Genomic DNA, 22,500 nt, shown 5'->3' with positions numbered 1-22,500 from the left:
AGGTTGACCTTTGTAACTACCTTTTGTACCCTGTCTAATCGATTACAGAAAACAGTCCGCAAGCACTGGCGTATCCTCAATGTGGCATCTGAAACCATCCCGCCCCCTCTTTTTGCATTCAAGAAGGGCCCAAGTTTACGAAATAGTTTGGTTCATACACGACCACTGTCACAACCTACATGCAACGTTAACACCTTGTGGTCGTTACCCCCTGTACGAGGCCACTATCCTTGTGGCTCGTGCAGTGCATGTCCTCAGACAACCAAAACGACATCAGTTTACATAGGTACCAGCCGTCCTTGGATATTGCAGAATTACACTAATAGCAATTCTGAGTGTGTGATCTATATGATCACATGCCCTTGTGCTCTGCAATACATTGGTCATACTACACGCAAAGTGAAGCTCCGCATAAGTGAGCATAAGAGCACCATTCGGTGTATGAAACAGTCCACTTGTCTGACTGATCATTTTCTTTCCAAACAACATAAGGCCGATGATTTGAAATGGCTTGTGCTAGAGCGTCCCTTTATTCCCCAGCACATATCAGATATCTCAAAATTTCTGTTCTCAAAAGAGCAGAGGTGGATTTTCAGAATGAAAACAGACATTCATGGCCTTAATGATAGTATACCATGGGCCTCTATCTGAAACCATTTCTGATTGCCCGATTTTCCCTTCCAAATTGACGAGTGTGCAAATATGCCAGGCTATGACGACATTCTCTTACATGACGACATTCAGAGTCATCATTTGTACTCTTTGATACAAACAGGTACCCGCGCATTAGTGCAGAACAAGCCCAGATATCATCCCAAATAAACATATGTATATTTAGGTACATGCCATCTTCTATCCACCGTTGGTCTAATAGATTTTGGGTGAACCAATTCCACTATCGACCCCAATGCGGCAGGCGGCCGCGATTGCTTGCCAGTACTATGTTTAAGTTGAACTACGCTATAATGACACTTGTTTGTGGATAAGGCTCGCTAGTTGTGGCCTTCTTTTCGTGTTGCGTTTGAATGTGTGCTACTCGCAACGTTTAAAAAAAACGGCCCGTAACAGTGTTTTTCTGTTGCCACACAGTCTTCCGTATTAAATTGATATATGGTTAAGTGCTGATGGTACAGACATATATTATATGAGAGGGGGGCCTCTAATTAAAAGAGGCGAGTCTATGTAGAATGCTAATAAATTGAGACACAGAGTATGTTTATCGCTATGGCATTTTGCAATTGCAATGGGCTGAGTTAACAACTTGTGCTGACTCTGCCTTTTCTGAAAACCACTCAATCGAGTCCTTCTGGATCCGAACACGCATGCGCGGATGCGGAGCCAGGGTACATCACCGGTCCCTCATACTGCGCATGTGTAAAGCGGAGTGTCTTTTGCCTTGAGCATAATGACAGATGATGTCGCGTCATGTAGCTAGTCGTTATATTGTAGTGCGCATGCGCTAGAGTGAGTGTTTCGAGGCTCGCGCATCCCGCCTCTCAGGCGCATGCGGATTGGTTAAGGGAAGATCGGCAGCTGATCTAAATAAAGTGATTCTGAGCAATTAAGACGGATATATAAGGAGCTCTCCCTCCCCCTGCCGTCACCTCCCAGACAGCTCGTAGTCTGGTTTGAAGTACCGACGGACAGGTAAGGAGTGGAGAGCCCCCGTTTTTGTCCGTGATACTTGGGTCTTTTGCTGACTAAATTTAGCAGTGATATGGCAACACTGCTTGAACCTCGCATACCATGGTGTTTTCCCTGGACTCTGTTATATTTAGCTCTTGAGTGAGCCAAGGGGGGTCACACAGATAGAGGTTTCTATTTATTTTAGACTGCATGATTTTTTTTTTTTAATTGAAATCGAGGAAACTGTATTTTGAAATCTTGGAGTTTAACATCTTCTGTCTCTCTTTTTTTTAAACAATTTTCATTATTTTGATTTACAACAGTACAAAGCATTAATATTCGTGTACACATTAATGCCACAGCAGAAAACCTTTGCGCATTGGTCACTATATCCACCCCTCGGCAGGACTGCTACGCATTGTTCTAGTTTTGACAGCCACACCCCAAGAGTATGTCTCAAAGCCTCTCGCTTCAGTCTGAGTCCGAGGCCTCGTCCTCCTGCAGCGCTGGTGGTTCGCATATGTCCCCTCTATATTTATTCCACGGCCCCCACACTTTATCCCATTTTCGGGGGCACGCCTAATGAACACTGATCGCTCAGCCAGCATAGCTCTGTCCATGTCTGTCCATGTCCCCTCTCCAGACAGACAACAAAGGCACCTCCCCCGTACCCCATTTTTGGCCTATGTTCCGCTTGGCTAGCACAATCCCCAGCGTAGCCCAGCTCTGGGCCTGGCGGCTAAGGTCATTGGGTTCCCACACATTTAGCAGGCATCGCCTAGGCTCTGGTACCAGCGAGACTCCCCCCGACTGGGACAGTGTCCTCATCACCCGCCTCCAGTATTCTTGGGGCACTCCCATATGGTGTGAAAGAAGGTACCCTCCTCCCCGCAGCCGCGTAGGCAGAATGGGTGTGGTGCCCTACCTATTCTGTGCAGGGTGTGTCTGGTGTAATATGAGCGGTGGAGAATCCGTAGCTGCACCAACCTAAGCCTGGAGGGGATCCCCGCCTCCCGTGGCGACGCCAATGCATCCCTCCAGTCCGGATCGTCAAACTCCCCTACATCGCTGGACCATTTCGCACGCAAGGGTCCCATAGGGTCCGGCAGATTATTTATGAGTTTACGGTATGTGAGGGAGGTAGCCTTTTTGTACATGTAATCTGTCAGCAATCTGTCCTCCACGGGCGACGCTTCCGGAACAGCAGCGCCGGGGTCTATTGTTGACAGTAAGGCATGCTTAATTTGCGTGTAACGGAACCATTCCGAGGGCGCCAGCTGATATTGTTGTTGCAGGCGCGTGAAGGGAACCACCGCACCCCCCTGCCACATGTCGCCCACCGTGGATATTCCGATATCGTCCCATTTATCGAAGCCCTTGCAGCCCCTAAGCCTCCCAAGCCGCTTCGTGTCCCACAAGGGCGTGTGCAGAGTCAAGACTCCTCTAAACCCCAGCCTAGCCTGGGCCGCGTGCCATATGGCCACAGTCTGCCTCAGGGGGCCGAACAATTCTGGGGTCAGCCTCCCGTCGTACAAGGGCGCTAGAATACCCCGCGTTCCTAGTATATCCCTGTCCGCCTTGAAGGCGGGGTCGTAGTGTGGGACATGGAGCCATTGGTTGACAACCTTCAACTGCGCTGCCCAGTAATAACGCTGGATGTCGGGAAGCGCTATCCCTCCGTCATACCAACCGCGGGTCAGTTTGGACTGTGTAATACGTGCCGGCCCGTTATTCCACAGGAGACAAGTCACCTGTGCCGCGACTGAGCGAAAGTACGTCGGCGGTATTGGGTACGGCGTGTTTTCCAGCACGTATACGAAACGGGGCAAGGCCATCATTTTAAAGAGCGCTGCCTTCCCCAACAGGGTCAGCGGTAGCGCTCCCCAGTGACGAGCATCTCGCTTGAGGCGGTCCAATGGGGGCGAAGATTTTTTGGAGAAAGTCCGACGGATCTACTGTGACACGGATACCCAAGTATTTAAAGGACCCCTCCGCCAATCTAAGCAGGCAATCTGCCGGCAGCAGTGGTGGAGGGCCGCGCAACACATACATGACCGACTTGGTCCAATTTATGGTATATCCGGATGCTTTACCGAAGACGGCACAGATGTTAAGCAGCGTTAATATGGAGCGGCGCGGGGAGGCCAGATACAGCAATACATCGTCCGCGTAGAGAGAAACTCGGTCTTCCCAATTGATCGCCCATTGGAGTCCCCGTATCATGGGTTCCCAGCGTATCCATGCCGCCAGCGGCTCAAGTACCAGGGCAAATAACGGCAATAGAGGACAGCCCTGGCGCGTACCCCGCGTCAGGGGGAAATCCTCTGACATATGCCCGTTGGCAATGACATGAGCCACCGGCTTGGTGTACAGAAGCCGGATCCAGGCACAGAACTTGGGCCCAAATCCCAAGTGCTGCAGCACTGCGAAGAGAAAGGGCCATTCGACCATGTCGAACGCCATGTGAGCGTCCAGTGACAGAAGCACCGCTGGCTCCTCCACTCGATCCGCCCGCGCCAGCACACTGTGCAACCGCCTCAGGTTATGGGACGTATTTCTGCCGGGCATGAAACCGGACTGATCTGGATGTACGATATCTGCCAGATACGGTGTGAGCCGAGTCGCCAGTAGTTTGGCAAGGATCTTCGCCTCCGCATTGAGTAGGGAGATGGGGCGGTAGGACGTACACTGATCCGCCGGCTTGCCCGGTTTTGGTATCACCACTATGGTGGCTGTACACTGATCGGGCGGGAGTTCGCCTTTCTGCAGGCTGTCTACAAACATGTTGAGCAAGTGGGGTGTGAGCGTCTCCACCTTTCGTTTGTACAGCTCGATCGGTATGCCATTGGGGCCTGATGCCTTGCCCGACTGCAGCGCCACCACCGCAGTCTGTATTTCATCCGCAGTGAGATCGGCCTCCAAAGCCTTCACCGCCTCAGGGGCGAGTCGGGGCATATCCAGATCAGTAATATATGCCAGCGCCTCCTCCACCGTCATGGAGGAAGCAGACGAGTAGACCGCTCGAAAATGACCTGCAAGGATGCACACTATTTTGCGCGGGTCAGTTGCTACCTGTCCTCCATCGGAGCTAAGCTGCGCTATCCACCTAGTGCCTCCGTACCGTCTATCCAGCCATGCCAACAGCTTCCCTGTCTTGTCCCCGACATCGTATATTTTATGCCTAGTGGCTGTCAACTGCTGTCTGGTACATTCCGCTAGGTGCTCCTTATACCGTGCCTGCGCCACACGAAGACTGCGGGTGGCCTCAGGAGCCGGATTCACGGCCTGGTGCGACTCTGCCGCACTGAGGTCCGCTTCCAGCGCCTGTAGTTCAAGGCGTTTCTCACGTTTGTGCACCATAATGGATGCTATAGCCTGCCCTCTCAGGACCGTTTTGTACGCCTCCCAAAGTTTAGTCGGGGAGTCGACCGAGGAGGCGTTTTCCTGGAAGTACAGGTTCGTCGATTTCCCAAGTGCTTTATTAATGGCGGGGATCTGAAGATATCCCGGGTGGATTGAGTAAATACGGTATCTAGCCAGGTGGTAGTGTGTATACCGCAGGAGTATAGGGGAGTGATCCGATATACCTCTAGGCCTGATTTCCACGTTGTCTATATGTTGGAGACCGCCAGCCGAACCTAGGAAGTAGTCTATCCTAGTTAGGCTATTATGCGCCCCAGAATGGTACTTGTACTGACGCAGTGTAGGGTGATGTAGCCTCCAGCCCGAGTGCCTCGTCAGCCCGAGTGCCTCGAAGAAGCTCCCGAGTCGGGATGGCCCCGTACCCCCAGTCCGCGCTAGGTAGCGATCGAGCAGGTCATCTATATCCGCATTAAAGTCACCGCCCATGAGGAGCTCCCCCTCCGGCAGATCGAGCAGAAAGCCACTCAACGCAGGGAGCGCCGTGGCGTGCAGTGCAGGGGGAATGTAGACAGACAATATTGAGGGGCCGTCCCTCCCATTGGGCGATGATCGCTGCGAATCTCCCCGAGCCGTCAGTCCTAACCCTGTGTATAATGAGCGGGGATTGTTTTTTAACCAGTATGCCGACCCCTCGGGAACCGGAGGAAAATTCAGAGTGCGCTACCATCTTATATCCCCACCTGTCCATGGCCTTGCTCGCATTGCCCGAAAGGTGAGTCTCCTGCAGCAAAACCACCGCTGGAGAGCACCGCTTAAGACTCTGAAGGACCAAGCCCCGCTTGATTTTGTCACCTAAACCGCGCACGTTCCACGTGAGCAGGGAGAGAGGCTGCATCGGAGTTAGGGGGATCTTATCAGACTGTCCTTGCGTTGTATCAGCCATCGCAGCAGCCGGGGTAGTGGAGAATTGACAGTAAGGATATATCGGTGAAGGTCGTGCGTGCTGTGTTTGGTGCGTGTACTGTTCGTTGGAATACCCAATGCGTCATTAACGTAAACTGACATAGAAAACCTTTAAACAACCCCCTACCCCCCACCCCCTCCCTGCCTCCCTGCCATACGGACTCTGAACTGCCTGCCACCCCAACTCAGCAGAGTGCTCAAAGCCCAAACCCCCGAACAGTACTTGCGTGTAACTGTGCGGGAGGTCCGAGGGAAACCAGAAACTCCCAAAGTCCTACTGTCCAACTGTCCGACTGTCAAAGCATTTTTGAGTAGGCACCGCCTGCCCCAGTAGACCTCCGCGCGTTATACATCACAATAAACCAAGAAGGGCACATAAGGTATTACAATACTGTATTTTACAGCCGATCTGGGTCCTCCTCTCCTCGTCCACGGTCGTCAACATCTTCCGCCGCCTCCACCTGTCGGAGTGTCCATGGCCGCCCACCCGTTGCCAGCCCTCGAGCCAGTCATGTGCTTCCTCGGTGTCTCAAAGAACAACGTCTTTCCTTCCGCAACAACCCTCAGTCGCGCCGGGAAAATCATGGAGTATGGTAATTCCCGGGCTCTCAATTGCTTCTTGATCTCCAAGAAACTCCTCCGTCACGCCGACACCGCCGCCGTGAAGTCCGGGAAAAAGGACACCGTCGAGTTCAGTATGCGCAGGGGCGGCGCCACCCGGGCCATTTGAAGGATGGCATCCCTGTCACGCAAGTTAAATATACCAGCCAGCACAGGCCGGGGGGGCGCCCCAACCTTAGGTCTACCTCCGGGCACCCTATGAGCGCGCTCCACAGAGAAGAAGGATGACAGGCCCCGTGGCTGCAACTTGGTTTTGATCAAGTCCTCCACATACAAGTCCATGGCGGGATTCCCCTCACTTTCGGGAATTCCCGTGATTCGCACGTTATTGCGCCGGGAGCGCCCCTCCTGATCGTCCATCTTTGCAGCCATACGCTTGTTTTCTGCCTCTAAGTGGGACACCTTTTGGAGCAGGGAGGCAGTGTCTTTCGTTAGGGCGGCTGTCCCACTCCAGTGACACTGGTCGTCATTTTCTGAAGGTCCGCTCGGAGGAGGGACACATCCGTGGAGATGGACCCCACTGTTGTCTGCACATTAGTAAGGGCCGCCATGATGTCCTCCAGCGTCACTTTAGGCACCCCGGCCTCGTCTCCGGCCTTGTCCGTTCGCCCAGCCTTCTCCGACATGGTGGAGGCGTCTTTGGTAAAAGCAAATTTGTCCAGTTTACTCTGCTGGTGCGCTCGAGTCCCTCGCCCACTCATGGCTAAGCGGGTGGATGCCGTACCAAAAGGGGGGGGGCTCACACCTCACCGGCAACGTGGGGGAGCGGGGGCCCCGGGCAGATACCCCCGCACTCCAGGCAGCTGAATTCGCAACGACGTCGCAGCCCCCAACCAGCAGCACTCCTCCCGCGCCAGTGATCCAGCCGCAGGCTCACCTCCGGATCAGTCGGGGTCCCGGACTCCGATTCGCACCCTCTCCACTCCTCCAACCGTGATGCGCAATCCACGTGGCCCCCAGGGCAAAAGAGCCCCACAGCCGGCGGTTTCACGGATCGAGCGTCAGCCTCGTGCCTCTCAAATCGCGGCCCCGGTGCAGGGGAGGGTACCGCCTCGCCGGGCCGCGTCAGCGCCAGCCCCCCTCAGGGCCGCCTCCAGACGCCCGCGGCGCGGACACACAGGGTCCCTCGTCGGGCTCGCGCCGCCGCCGCGGGATGATTCCAAGTCAGGGCAGGTCAGCACCACTGTCTCCGACACCTCTCGCGGGCAGATCAGACTCCCTCCGCTTCGCCCCCGGGCTCACAATCAAATCGATGCCCCGGCTTCAGCCGGCGGCGCAGGCCACAAAGTTCAAGACGGCGCCGTCCGAGTTTCGTAGCACGGAGGAGCCCCCAGGGCACTACAGGCGGCGTCGCTACCCTCAGGCTCACAGCACACGTCGTTTAGGGAAAGTTATAGTTGCGGATGACTGTTCGGATGCAAGGGGAGACGATCTCACCCTCGGAGCTCCTTCAGGCTGCGGCCATCTTGCTCGGCAGCTAGCCCCGCCCCACCGACTGCATGATTTTTGAGAGTTTTTTTTAAGTCTGAGGTTTCATGAAGGACATTCTTTCCTTCTACCCGGAGTGTTGCACCTATTAGGGGTTGAGTGTTGTGGGGTCTTTGATTTTTTAGGTTTATCATAATGTTTGATTTATATGTAAAGTGTGCAGACAGACTAGTATGAGTATGCAACTTTTCTGTTTTACTTCACATACAAACAGAGCGGTGCCTCCATCTCTGAGCAGTCAGCCGGGTGAGGTGAGGTTTTTCTCCCACATTTTTGCATGGAACCACTGTTTGGGTTATTTCGCGATTTAAGCAGGGCATAATGGGCACTGTTGAATAGTAGTCGCTGATGCTGTGATTTATGAGGATACGCTTTTTTGATGGTCTGACTCTTTGAATTCTCTCTAGGAAAGAAGAGGTAGCTCTTACCTCCAAGCACGAGGTTCGCTTGTACTGGTAGGGTGGCTATCGCCACATACTTACCTGATTATTATACTTCCTTTATGAGTGTTGTTTTACACTGGTTTATGCACGAATTGTGTTTATCCTGCAGTAGCCTTTACTCTATTACATCTAGGTCCTGAAGAAAGCCGGGTCAACTGACTCATTTGGCTGAAACATGTCGACCACAATAGACTTAGCCAGGAAATAGTCAATTTTTCCAGACTATTAGGTTCTTTTAAGTATGACACTTGGACAATTGTTAATAAATATATTTTTTGCCCAGGTAGCCGTTTTTAATTTTCACTTACACTAGAGCACTGCACGTCACTTGAGTTCATATGGTTTGAACATACGCCTTGGCAAGAGCCTTTCTAAGGAACGTCAGGTCAGGTACCCAGCAGGTCCAGGTGACTCAAGACTGTGGCCCTAGATCTAGATTTCCTAGAGGTCCAGATGACGAAGCTCCGCCAGTAAGGGTGGGCTGATGGACTCTTAACTCTTGCCAGGTGATGAGCAAATTATCTGAAGAGGTTTCTAAGCATTCTTCACAGCGCTCAGCGGTTGTCTGTTCTTCATGAATAGACTGAGCACCTCCTGTTAGTTGTTAGGTAAATAGTTGAACCCCAAGGAGTCTTCTGGTGGAGAAAGTCTGGAAGGGTAAAGATCGTCTTGTGGGACGTTAGGGATATCAGGGATATTATAATCGTCCCATGGGTCTGGGGATCCTGTGGGAGTGGGGTCCCCTGTAGGTATATCTTGGGGCACATCCCCTATGTCATCATATGGATCCCCTTGATCATCATCATCCGGGATGGGGTCGGGGAATGATGAGGGGGCGGTGGAGAAAGCGGAGGAGGTGGAGGAGGGGAAGGTGGAGGAGGTGGTGAAGGGGGGGGGGGAAGGTAGTCTGAAAGGGGAGGTAGCAGAGTCCTTCGTTTTTGGAGGTGGAGCAGGTTTCTCTAACTGTCTCTTTTTGATAGAGAGCATCAAATGTCCAGTTCTGGGATCCTTAGTTAGTCTTTTTTGTAAGGGATCCGATACGAATAGTTCTGGAGAGGTTGGTTAGTCCGTCGGCGTCGGGGCCGTTGGTTTCTTAGGTTTATCGGTGTTGGTTCGTTGTTTGGAACCATGCTTGAAAAGCTCTGATTGTTTAGTAGGTGCCGAGATGGATTTCGGCTTCGAAGTGTCGGTGGCCTTGTGTGCTTTTGTCGGTACCGAAGATGGGGTCGGTGCCGAGGAGCTGGGTCTCAACCCCGGTGTTTCGGTGTGGGGCTCGGTGTCGAGATGGAGGCCGGTTTCATTTTCAGTGCCGAAGAGTTTTTATCGGCTCAGACAGTGGGCTGGCTCGAGCCCGAGCCGCCCGAAGGCTTAATTGGCTTCTTTACCGGTCCCAAAGGTGCGGTGTGGGAAGCAGTGTCTTTGGTCTTGCTTAGGCCCGAAGGCGTGACCGAAGCCTTTTTCGGTGCCGGTGAGGGTGTGGGGGGGCATAGATTAGTACTCACGACCCTCTGTGCCGGAGTGATGTCCTCCACATCTGAATCGTCGGCTTTGCATGCGCAGACGAGTCCCTCGTCGGTGTGTTGTTCTGGAGCATCGACGCCTTCCCCGAAGATGTCGTCCGGGATCGCCGTCGAGGAGTGTGCCATGGTTCTTCTGGCTCTTCGGTCCCGAATAGTTTTCTTGGACCGGAAGGATTTACACGCCGGACAGTCTCGAGCCTCGTGTTCAGGGGAGAGGCAGAGATTGCACACCTCATGGAGATCGGTGTGGGGGAATTCGGACCCACATCGAGGGCACTTTTTAAATGGAGTCCTTTCCATTAGCCAGGGCCGGAGCATGGGTAGGCCCGAAGACCGCCGTCGACGACTGGAACCGAAGGTGTTGCCGATGAGAGGCGCGTCAAGTGGGGAGATCGCGATCAAAACAATACCGCAAATTTGGGGTGAGGATTGCGTGTCGATCGGAGCGTGAAGATTACATCCGAGCCCGATGGCGGAAAAAAAACAAGCCGAAGGCCATGCGCAATACGATCCAAAGGAGGAGTCAGCAACCTCACGCCGGACAGTCTCGAGCCACATCGAGGGCACTTTTTAAATGGAGTCCTTTCCATTAGCCAGGACCGGAGCTTAGGTAGGCCCGAAAGCCGCCGTCGACGACTGGAACCGAAGGTGTTGCCGATGAGAGGGGCGTCGAGTGGGGAGATCGCGATTGAAACAATACCGCGAATTTGGGGTGAGGATTGCGCGTCAATCGTCGAACTGGAAGCTATTCGGAACCGGAGCGCGAAGATTACATCCGAGCCCGATGGCGGAAAAAAACAATCTGAGGATGGGGCGGAAAAAAACAATCTGAGGATGGAGCCGAAGCCCATGCACAATACGATCCAAAGGAGGAGTCAAAGACCTTGTGACTTCCAAAGACTTTCCAAGAGGAAAAACAACTGTAAACATCCGGGCCCAACACCAGATGGCGATCTATGCACAAGTGTGTAATCTGCAGCTCATATGCCTCGAACATATATTTACAGCGCTCCAGCAAACTAGTATGTTAAAGCGCGTTATTAGACAAATATTTACTTGGCAGCCTGCTGCAACATCAATTCGAATGCATTCACCTCCTGCTTGACGATGTCCCTGCCCCTCCTTCCTTAAATTAGCAATATTGGGCTACTTTGGGCTACTTTTTGGTTGGCTTTAGAGAATGCTGAAAAAATCTGGCAACACTGCCATGCGGGTGTTCTTCTTGTAGTGCTGCCGTCACCCAGGTCGCAAGCATCAATGTGTCAATCTGTGAGCCAAGTCCCACAACATAGCCAATATGGATGGTACGGCGAATCACTGACCCTACATTGATCCATAGTTCTACACAAGAAAGATGGTGGACATGACACACATGTGTAGATGTGAATGTTTATTGCACATTCAGTGGAGTATTGCAGCTGTAGCAATACAGGGCCATGCAAAGTCCAAATTTCAGTTTTTGGGACATTGAGGGCAGCCAATTAGATATACTCAAATCAACAAAAGAGTAACAAAAAATTCCAAAGAAGAAATACTCAAGAATAAAAATGTGCAAGGAAAAACCTCTATTTTTTTAAAAAAGAACCCTCACTCACCAACCTGGTTGGTGACATGCTTCATCATCGGGTTCCCACCAGGGAGACTGAGTGCCTTCCTGGTGTGCTTCAACACCCGAATTACAGCAGAGCAGGATTTTTTTGTGCAGAAGTGTCAGTGCAAGGGGTAATTTTAATGGTGGAAATAACAAAAATCATTAAAATCAAGTGAGACGGACGTGCGCTGGCTGGTTAGGTTAACCAGACCCGTCCGATTTATTAACTAAGTGAAAGAATGGTCGACATGTTTCTGCTTATAAATACGATTGTGCTAAGCTTTCATCAGGACTGATACTCCCCGGCGGTATACGCTCGCTAAGGCGTACTCTAACCTGAGGAGTAATATGTGTAGTTTTACCAATGTGGCCTTCTGGAATTTCCAAAGGCACCTAGATTCTGAAAGAAAAAACAAACAAGAGACACACATGAAAGCACATGTCGCTGTATACTGACGACATTGATCTCTTATTGTCAGACATCTTAGAGGTGTGTATTCCTTCATAATCACATGCTGTGAATCAATTGATTATTCAGAATGATACCACAAGTGGTTGTATTTGTGGCACAAGTGATCATAAAACACAACCACTCCGCTATCAATTCACACCAGAGGGGTCCATACTACAAACAAAAACTGCTATCGTGATTAACGTTTTCAGGTGTGTGACGCTTATAAGTGAAAGCGATTGATGTGTAAATCATGCCTTTTTGATGAGTTACACTCGGGTAGTTTTAGTGCTCCGTGGTAGGCCCTCATGTTAAAACTCAAAAGCGCTATAGATGTCCATATTGGCGCTACCGTGTTGTACACTCCCAACGAAAGTGTACTTTTAAAAGGAAAACCGAAGCATGGAAAACTTAGGGGCTCACGTGAAGTATGAGGTGGCTTCACGTCATGGGTCCGCGGCTGGGTTTTTTTTTGCCAAAGAAAGTCTAGACAAAGAGAGGTAAAGTATTATTCAGAACAGCGGGTGTCCATAAATACACTGTCTATCGATCACAACTACTTACTTATGTATTAGCAGTGTCCCTCTCTCAACCTATTCATGATCGTCCGTGGCCCGAATCTTGCCGCGGTAAATTCGCTCAGTGGAGAAATACCGGCTTAGGATCACTTGATTCCTGCGCGTAAGCGTGAGATGTGACGCGTCAGGAAGGAATCAAGCGGAAACACTAGACTGCGCTCACAAGGTTGTATTGACATACAACTTTTTTTTTTTTTTTTTTTTGAAACCGTTTATTGCAGTTTATAGAAGTTACAGGTATGGGCCTACAACCACACGGCCGGCCGCTAGAGCATCAAAAGCATATTACATACATACAGCAAAAAACTTCCTCAGCGGTGCACAGTAGGAAGACAGGAGTGATCAATGGAGCAGGCCTCACAGCTCCATGCCCACAGTACGGTTCCATTTTCTTAAAGCAAAACAACGTAAACAAACCACAACCGCAAGGCAACCCTCGATCCAAAGTGACAACACGTGCTCCATAAGTGGGGGATCCAAACCAGCAGCGAAATTCTGAAGAGGGGGACGGGAGTAGATCAGGGACTGGGGGACCGCGCGCCCGCGGCCAAGGGAGGGGCGCCCTCTAGGGAGACGGAGCCGGCGAGGCCGCCGGTAGCAGCGGCGGCTCACAAATACCCCCGCGGTAGGCGTTCCAGGGGCCCCAGAGTTTCATCCACGCCCCAGGCTTACCCCTCGCCACATACACCACCTTTTCACGAAACATACACCAATCCATATGCTCTTTCCAGGCCGACACCGCAGGGGGCCTCTGGGATCCCCACAATTGGGCAATATCACGCTTGGCTATCATGTATCCCAGAGTCACCCACCGCGCCTGCGGGACCGAGTAGTCATTTGGTTCCCAGACATTCAGCAAGCATCTCCTCGCTTCAGGCAGCAGCGCGACACGCGTAACCATTCGTAGAACCTCATGCACACCACGCCAGAATCGCTCCACCTTCGGGCACTCCCACAGTATATGCATGAAAGTCGCCAACGCACCACAGCCACGCTTACACATTCCATCACCGGCAAAACCCATACGTAAAAGCCTTGGCCCCGTCACGTAGACCCGGTGAAGGATCTTGAGCTGGACGAAACGAAGGCGAGCCGGGATGGCCACCTCTTTCGGAGAGGCCACCGCGGAGATCCAATCCTCGTCGTCCAGCTCCAGCCCGTCGGCAACCCAAGCCTCGCGGAGACTAGTCAGCAGACACGATCTATCGTTAATCAATTTTTTGTATATGAGGGAGATCGTGCTGTCCGGGACATGGCCATCTAGCACTCTGTCCTCCAGGGGGGAAGACTCCGGAATGGATGCAACATCCGGGAAGACGGAGCCCAGCGCATGGCGGACCTGTAGGTACCGAAAGTACTCACTGCCCTGCAGCTGAAACTCCGCCTGCAGCGTCTCAAAAGTTTTGAATCCCCCCCTCGTCCAGAGATCTCCCACCGTGCTGATTCCGATCGTGTCCCACTTCTCGAAGCCCTTCGACGTCCACAGGGAGCCCAACCTCTCAGATGCATACAGCGGAGACGCTCGGGTCAAACGGTCCTTCCACCCCATAGCTGCATTAGCCGCGTGCCAGACACGCACCATAACACGCGTCGGTCCCGTCAAACGGGAGTCGGGCGCGCCAGAGTAGAGCGCTCGATTATAATCGCCACCGGGCAGAAGCGTCCTGTCCATCTCAAATGCCGGGTTCAAGGCGGGCCCGTAAAGGCCATGATTAATTGCAGCTAGTTGGGAGGCCCAGTAATACCGTTTGATGTCCGGGAGGGCGACCCCTCCATCGTACCACGGGAGCGTCAATTTAGCCAGAGCAATACGCGGCCTCCCGTCCCAGAACAGGCGCCGCTGGAGGCCCTCCACCTCGCGAAAGTAGCGTGCCGGGACCAGGTCCATGGTATTCTGGAGGGCGTAGAGGAAGCGCGGCAGGGACATCATTTTAAATAAGGCCGCTCGGCCGAGCGGCGAGAGCGGCAGACGCCGCCAGCGCACCACGTCCTCCCTCAGACGCTGGAGGGGGGGCAGCAAGTTCCGCTCATAGCGGGCCTCCGGGTCAAGAGTGATATATATACCCAGGTACCGGAAACCCTGGGAGGCAATCTGGATCGGACAGTCCCGTGGCAAGACCGGGGCCTCCCCGGAGAGCACATAGACACAGGATTTCGCCCAGTTGATGACCAGGCCTGAGTTGCGACCGAAGGAGCGCAAAACATCAACCAGGACGATCAGTGACTTGCGCGGGGAGGCGAGATACAAAAGGATATCGTCAGCATAGAGGGACACGCGGTCCTCATGCTCGGGGGTCCAGCGGAGACCACGGATAGAAGGGTGCCACCGTAACCACTCCGCCAGGGGCTCCATGGCCAGGGCGAACAGGAGAGGCGACAGGGGACAACCCTGTCGCGTGCCCCGCCCCAGCGCGAATGGGGCAGATACTCGCCCATTCACCACCACCTGCGCCAACGGGCCCGAATATAGCAATTTGACCCAGCTGACGAAACCCGGGCCGAACCCAAACTTCGCCAGCATCGCCCAAATATATGGCCATTCGAGCGTATCAAACGCCATGGTGGCGTCCAAGGACGCCAAGATGGCCGGCTCCCGCACAAATGGGACACGCGCGAGCACCCCGTGTAAGCGCCGCAGATTAAGCGCCGTGTTGCGGTGTGGTATAAAGCCCGATTGGTCTTGGTGGACCAAATCGCCCACCACGCCAACCAACCGGTTGGCCAACACCTTGGCGAGGATTTTGGGCTCCGCGTTCAGAAGCGAAATCGGCCTATAAGATGTGACCCGCTCACGGGGCTTCCCCTCCTTATGGATCACCACAATTGTAGCCAGACGCTGGTCCGGCGGGAGGGAGCCCTGCGAGTGGGCCGCAAGGAACATCGCGCGCAGGTGGGGCGCCAACACATCCGGGCGTAGCTTGTATAGCTCAATGGGAATACCATTGGGGCCCATGGCCTTGCCGGATGCAACCGAGCGAATGGCCGAGGCAATTTCGTCCGAGGTGGGCGGGGCATCCAGCGAATCCCTGTCCTCCACCGTAAGGGAGGGCAGTGCGATGTCCCGAAGCAAGGCATGGGAATCTTCCTCCGAGCAGGGAGAAACCGGGGAGTAGACTTCGCGGAAATAATCCGCGAAGCAGGAGACAATGGCTTCCGGCTCAGTGACGCACACACCATCCACGCTCTCAATCAAAGGCACCACGCGGCTCGCTCTTTCCCTCTTGTCCAACCACGCAATCAATTTGCCAGCCTTGTCACCCACATCATACAATCGCCCCTGCTGCTCTCTACTGAGGCCCCTGGCCGCCTCCGTGACGAGGGCCCGATAGGCCGCCTGCTTTAAGTGTAAAACATGCAACTTGGCGTCTGTTACCCCGCTCCCCAGGTCACCCTCCAGTTCTGCAATCTCGGCCTCAACCCGGGTCACCTCCTCCCGCTCGCGCCGCCGGGCATTGGAAATAAAGGAGAGGGCCTCCCCTCTAAGAACCACCTTGAAAGCCTCCCACAGGGAGATGGCAGACGGGACCGACCCCACATTCTCATCGAAATAGCGCTGTAAGGATTTGATCAAGTCGGCACGAATGGTGGGGTCGCGCAAATACCATGCATTGATCGGGGCCACTCTGCCATCCCCCCTCGGGAAGACATCGAAATGCAACAACAATGGGGAGTGGTCTGAGATACCCCGTGCCAAATGGCGCACCTCCCCCACCCTCACTGCCTGGGCCGCCGGGACAAGGATGTAATCAAGCCGCGAGAGGCTACCATGGGCCCCCGAGTGGAAGGTGTACTGTTGCAATACGGGATGCTTTAAGCGCCAGCAATCCACCAGGCCCAGCGTGTCTAAAAGGCCGGGCAGCCACGCCTGTGCCCGGGGGAGGTCCCTAGGGGGATGGCGATCCATAGACCCAGAGGCAACCGCGTTAAAGTCCCCTCCAACCACCAACAGGCCACCCGGAAGGTCCAGAAGGAGGCGCCCCAGGTCCGCAAATGTAGTGGCTTGTAACCCAGGCGGGACGTACACTGATATAAAGATAAACACTCTACCCTCCATTCGTCCCACCAGAACAGTGTAACGTCCCCTCTCATCATGGCGCACCTCGTCAATCTCCAACGGGAGCGAGTTCTTGACCATAATACCCACCCCCCGCGAGCCCGAAGTGAAGCCGGAGTGGGCCGCCAAACGATATCCCCGCCGATTCATTGCATGAAAGGTGTTACCTATAAGGTGTGTCTCCTGCAGGAAGACAACATCTGGCGAAATACGTTTTAAATACTGCAGGACCACACCACGCTTAATCCTATCCCCCAGGCCGTTAACATTCCATGACAACACAATCAAATCCCTACCCCCCATCATAAGTCAAAACAATCGGTCGCCCCCCACCGAGCATCTTAAAAACAACAAAACAGTTGCGGGTTTGCCTTGCGGTGCTAACAAACAACACACCCCCCCCACCCCCCGGTCCCAACAGAACTCCCCCCTCCCTGCACCCCTGCATGAGCCCAGACAGCCCCCCCAAAGTGCAGTGTGCCTGTCGCCCCATAGCTAAGTACTAACTAGTCCCCCCGAGGAGGAGGGAAGCCCCCAGCAGACCCCACCCGACCTCCATGGGAGGGGAACATACGAAAGCAATATATGGTAAAGGAACAATATCCAGAGCAAGGCCTATACAGTCACCCCTCAATTCTGATCCGGCGGGCCCTCCCCGCCAGCCGCGCCCCCCCCACCCCGATCTCCAGGCAAAGTATCTAACCAGTCCCCAGCCACCTCGGGCCGGTCGAAGAAGTGCGTACGGCCATCCACCTCCACCCTCAGCTTAGCCGGAAAGAGCATTGAGTACTTGAGGTTTAGGTCCCTTAGGCGACGTTTAATACCAAGAAAGCTCTGTCGCTGCTTCTGGACCGTCGGAGTAAAGTCTGGGTAGAAGTGTACATCCATGTTGTCCAGCCTGACCGGTCCCTGTTGCCTGGAGGTCTGGAGGATGGCGTCTCTGTCCCGGAAATTAAAAATCCGGGCAATAATAGGCCGCGGCGGGGCACCGGTCTTAGGGCGGCCCCCAGGGACCCGGTGGGCACGCTCCACCGCAAAAAGCTTACTCAGCCCCCGGGGCTGGAGATGGGTCAGGATCAGCTCTTCCACGAAGAGATCTGCCGCCTCCGCCTCTCGGCCCTCCGGCACACCAATAATGCGAACATTGTTCCTCCGGGCCCGACCCTCGGAATCCTCCAGTCGCCGGTCCATCAGGGCGCTCGCCTGGCCAAGCCGGCGCACCTCCTTCTGGAGGGCCACCACGTCCGTAGTGAGGCTCGTTGTGGTGTGGGCCAGGGAGTCAACTCGGTCGTTCGTTTTTGACAAGTCTGCCCTCACAAGGCCCACATCCACCAGGACCGAGTCAATTTTTTGCGCCAAGGTATCGAAACGCTGGTCCACTGAGGCCTTCATCTCTGCGATGGCGCCCATGACGTCCCGGAGGGTCAGATCCACCGGTTGGGCAGGCGCCTCCGTCGGGCCCACCAGGGATGACCGCGATGTCTCCGGAGAACCCTTCTGGAGCGTATAGCGATCCATACTATTGGCCTGGTGCGCCGTGCCACGGCGGGTTGTCTTCATCTTCGCCCGGTCGCCATCTTGTTTGGTGGACATGCTGGCCCTTCCACCGTCGTGCCAAGATCTCCAAACGGGCCGCCACACCAAATCACGGGTGTCAGGGGGGGGGGCGGGGGCGACCACCGGGCCGCGGGTCAACCCACCGCCGGCGGGTCAGCCGGGCACCTGGACAAGGCAACACCACCGCACCCCGCTCCGCAGCCCGACCCCGCCTGAGGCAAGGAGGGCGCAAAAGCGAAAGTGAAAGTGCGGGGTACGCGAGTCGCCCAGCCCCGCTCGCCGCTGTTATTCACTTCGTCCCCGGATCGCCCCACTACTCCAATCCGGGGGGCCGGCGAGGAGAAGGCCGCAACCTTCAATCGATGCTCCCACCGGTGTTCGGGGTCCGATTCGAGCCCAAAAAACGGGTGGCGCCTCAGCTCGGGTTCACCGACACAGTCCCCTCAACAAGGACAGGATGTCGCCAGGATTAATTCAGGAGGTCGCGGAGGTCCTCGGGAGCCTCGCACCTACGCGGCCATCTTGGTTGCGCGCTAGGCTCCTCCGACATACAACTTTATTGATTTTCATTGGTAAACACAGTGTTAGCAAACGGGGAAGCCCAGTTATAGTGTTTTCTCGATCAAAAAATCATGAAACCGAGTTTACTCAAACTGCAGAGGCAGCGCTGGTTTAGTTACACACAAAATACAAAATGGGCCATATGTCAAACCCAATCATTATGGGCAAAATGTTTGTTTAGTAGACCGGATAATGTTTAGAGTGACAATTGTGTACGGTTATGCTGAAACTTTTCTACAAGGCTAATAAACAAATTTAGAGGTGGAATCATGTGTAAGCCTAAAGGCAGTGGACATTATCCATTATTTGTTGTAAGGAAGGGGTGGTCCATGCAGTTCTGTTCAGAAAGGAACAAGCGGTTTTATCATTGAGCCCCACAGGATATTATCATTAAGCCCTATGCGGTGAGTAGATAGACGATAAATCCACCGCTGCTCCTTTTCAAAAAGCACATGTTGTGCATTGGGGCTGAACTTGGGTTGCTCAATGATGGTCCAACTAAGATCGTTTGGAGTATGGTTGGATTGCAAGAAATGATCTGTAAGTTTGGTGGTGTTTTTGCGGCACCTGCTGTTACTGCGGTGCTCGCAAATCCGTTGTTTAATCTCCGGTGATGTCATGCCCACAAACCTGAGCCCGCACGGGTAGGTTATCAAGTATACCACATTGGTGGAATTGCAATTCGTGTGGGTACGTTGTGGCCATTGCTTTTCTGGTTCCAATACTAGGAATTTTGTGGCGGTAGTCAGATGGCAAACACTACAACCCCCACAAGGGAAGTGTCCTGTAACTGGGAGGAGGCCCCAGGCATTTAGAACAGTCTGGTTCTCGTCTCAAAGTTCTTTGGGCGGGTGTGCACTAGGGAATCCTTTATACTCTTGGCACGTTTATAAGAGAAGAGAGGTTTGTCCCAATTGTGATTGTTACTTTCCAGTATTCTCCAGTGTTTTCTGATTGATCGATTTACAGCATTGGATGCTGCATTATACGTAGTTACACATGTAAGTGGTACGTTCTCCACATTTATTTTAGGAGTGTCTTCTAAAAGAGCTTCTCTGTGTTGGTTCCTTCCTCTTTTGCAACTTCTTTTGAGTATTTTGTCCGGGTAGCCACGTTTCTGCAGTTTGTTGGTAAGATCCTGTGACTGTGACTTAAAATCAGTCAATTCACTTCAATTACGTCGGAGACGTAGATATTGTCCGAAGGGGAGATTTTCCCGCAACGGGCGGGGATGAAAACTAGAAGAATTCAACAGATTGTTCTTGGCTGTTGGTTTGTGATGGGTTTTGGTCTGCAAATGATTACCAACTTTTTGACGACAACATCAAGGAAAAACATCTCTTTGTTGTAAGAGAGGGTAAACCTCAAGTTGGGGTCACACGTGTTGACCCACCCAAAAAAATCCAGACGAGTCTTCTCGGTTCCTTGCCAAATAATTAAAACATCGTCTATGTACCTCTGTCAGAAGGTTACATAGGATGCATAAGGGTTGCGTGCCGAAAGGATGTACTTGCACTCAAAATCATACACACACAGTCCGGCAACACTCAGGGGAAAGGTACTGCCCATCGAAGTGCCTGTCGACTGTAGGTAGAGTTCTCCCTTATATTCAAAAAAGTTTTTCTGAAGTGCAAGAGTAGCGCAGGCAACCACGAATTCCTTCGGTGTTATGAAATCCCATGGTGCTGTCGCCAGTGTTTCTTCGATGACCCTGATGGTGTCATCTTGCGGAATGCAGGTGTAGAGACTCTCAATGTCAAGTGACACCAAGAATGATGGTTCGTTAGGAATTTCAATTTCCTGTAGTACAGAAAGAAAACTCTTGGTATCCTTGATGTAAGTACTGGTTGCCTGAATCAGAGGTTTTAGAAAAAAAATCGCAGTATCTAGACAGTGGTTCAAGCAAAGAACCGATGCCTGACACAATCGGTCGACCAGGAGGAGGCATTCTGTTCTTAGGCATCTTCGGCAATGTATAGAAATATGGTACAGTGCCCTTGGAGGTAGTTAGAAAATCGGCCTCTTACTTAGTGATGTGACCATTTGCTTCTGCATAAGTCACTAGTTCCAGAATGTTTATTCGGAGCTGAGGCGAAGGATCAGTAGTCAGCCCGGTGTAATTGGTCTGATCGTTCAGGAGACGTCTACATTCTTTATCATAAGCCTCTGCATCTTGAATGACAATCCCACCACCCTTGTCTGCAGCTTTTATGACAATGGTGGTGTTGGACTGCAGAGACTGGAGTGCTTGGAATTCAGTTGCCTTCATGTTCTTGAAGACTAGTGGTTCCTCAAAGGACTCATCATTGAAGACAGCCTGTTCGAAGGCTATAATTTCCGGTGGTACAGTGTGAGGTGGAGGAGTGAAGGTCTATTTCAAACTCAATCCGGTGACACTTGTTAAAGTTTGGGTCCCTTCCGTAATTTGTTTCTCAAAGAAACTTTTAAGTTTCAATTTCCGGAAAAACTCTGAAAGATCATAGTGAAGTTTGAAACGGTGTAGACGTGCAGTGGGTATGAAGCTCAGTCCCTTCTCTAGGACGGCTTTTTCATCTTCGGTCAGGACCACTGAAGAGAGGTTGGTGATCAAACGGATTGCTCGGGCCTGCACGCTTGGTCCTGGGCCTTGCTCCGTGTATTGTTGCCCACTGCTTCCTCTTGTTCCCAGTGAACCTGTTTGGTCCCTCTTCTTTTGCCGCGTCCTCTCCGGTCCCTCTCTAAAAAAAGGGGGGCGGTACATATTTTGTTAGAATTGGGGATGAGGCATGAAGGCAGGATTCCAACCCATCATTTGTTGGAAATGTGGCAGTTGAAAAGGATTTTCATAGCCACCTCCCCCAATCTGTGGGAAGGATTGCCATGGTTGTTGGTATTGTTGTCTTCTATTCCTGCCTCTCCCTCGTTGTCTTCGTTTGAAACTTTCCCCACTGGACTCAATCGTGGTGGAACCATCATCATTAGAACCGTCTGTACTGTAATCGTTCTTAGGTGGGGTAGTGTAGTCAGGATTGCCATAAGGATAGGTGTTGATATATGACCACCGCTTCAAATCTTTTTGGAACTTCTGTGCTTTTGATTGTGTTAAAGGGTCTTTGTATTCATTCATTTCTTTATTCAGTTCGTCTAGCCACTTTTTGTACCCAGTGAGAATAGTTCTAGAATGAGTTTCCGTAAGCTGGATTTCCACCAGCAATGTTTCAGATAAACTAAGGGCTGTTTTGATTATGAGCACTACAGTACAGTGCCACGTGATCTGGGCCCATTCTTTTCTGAACAGTGCATCCTCTAGAAACATTTGTGGGGCATTCGGCACAAAAAGACCCTTTGGTGCGACATTATTCCTTAAATATTCTGTGAGTATTGTGCCATGTAAGATGGTACTGTTGGACTTGTAGAATATCAATTCCCTCTGGAACCAATCTAAATAATATGCCATCACATAAAAACTAATTGAAAATAAACAGCACATTAAAGACATCCAAATTCAAGAGAACAAGACTAATTCTTGACACAAAACACATGTAATTTAGAAAGAAGGTATTTCTTTAATTAATATTTCATGAAAATTAAAAAATCGATCCACAGAGACAATTGTCTCTTGGTACATTCACTCTATTCAATACAAACTAATCACATTGACATAAAAAACCAAATATTTTGTATATAAAGACATAAACATCAATC

This window comes from Triturus cristatus, chromosome 3_1, assembly GCF_964204655.1.
Source record: "Triturus cristatus chromosome 3_1, aTriCri1.1, whole genome shotgun sequence".
Taxonomy (NCBI): Eukaryota; Metazoa; Chordata; class Amphibia; order Caudata; family Salamandridae; genus Triturus; species Triturus cristatus.
Note: the sequence above shows the minus strand (reverse complement) of the source record.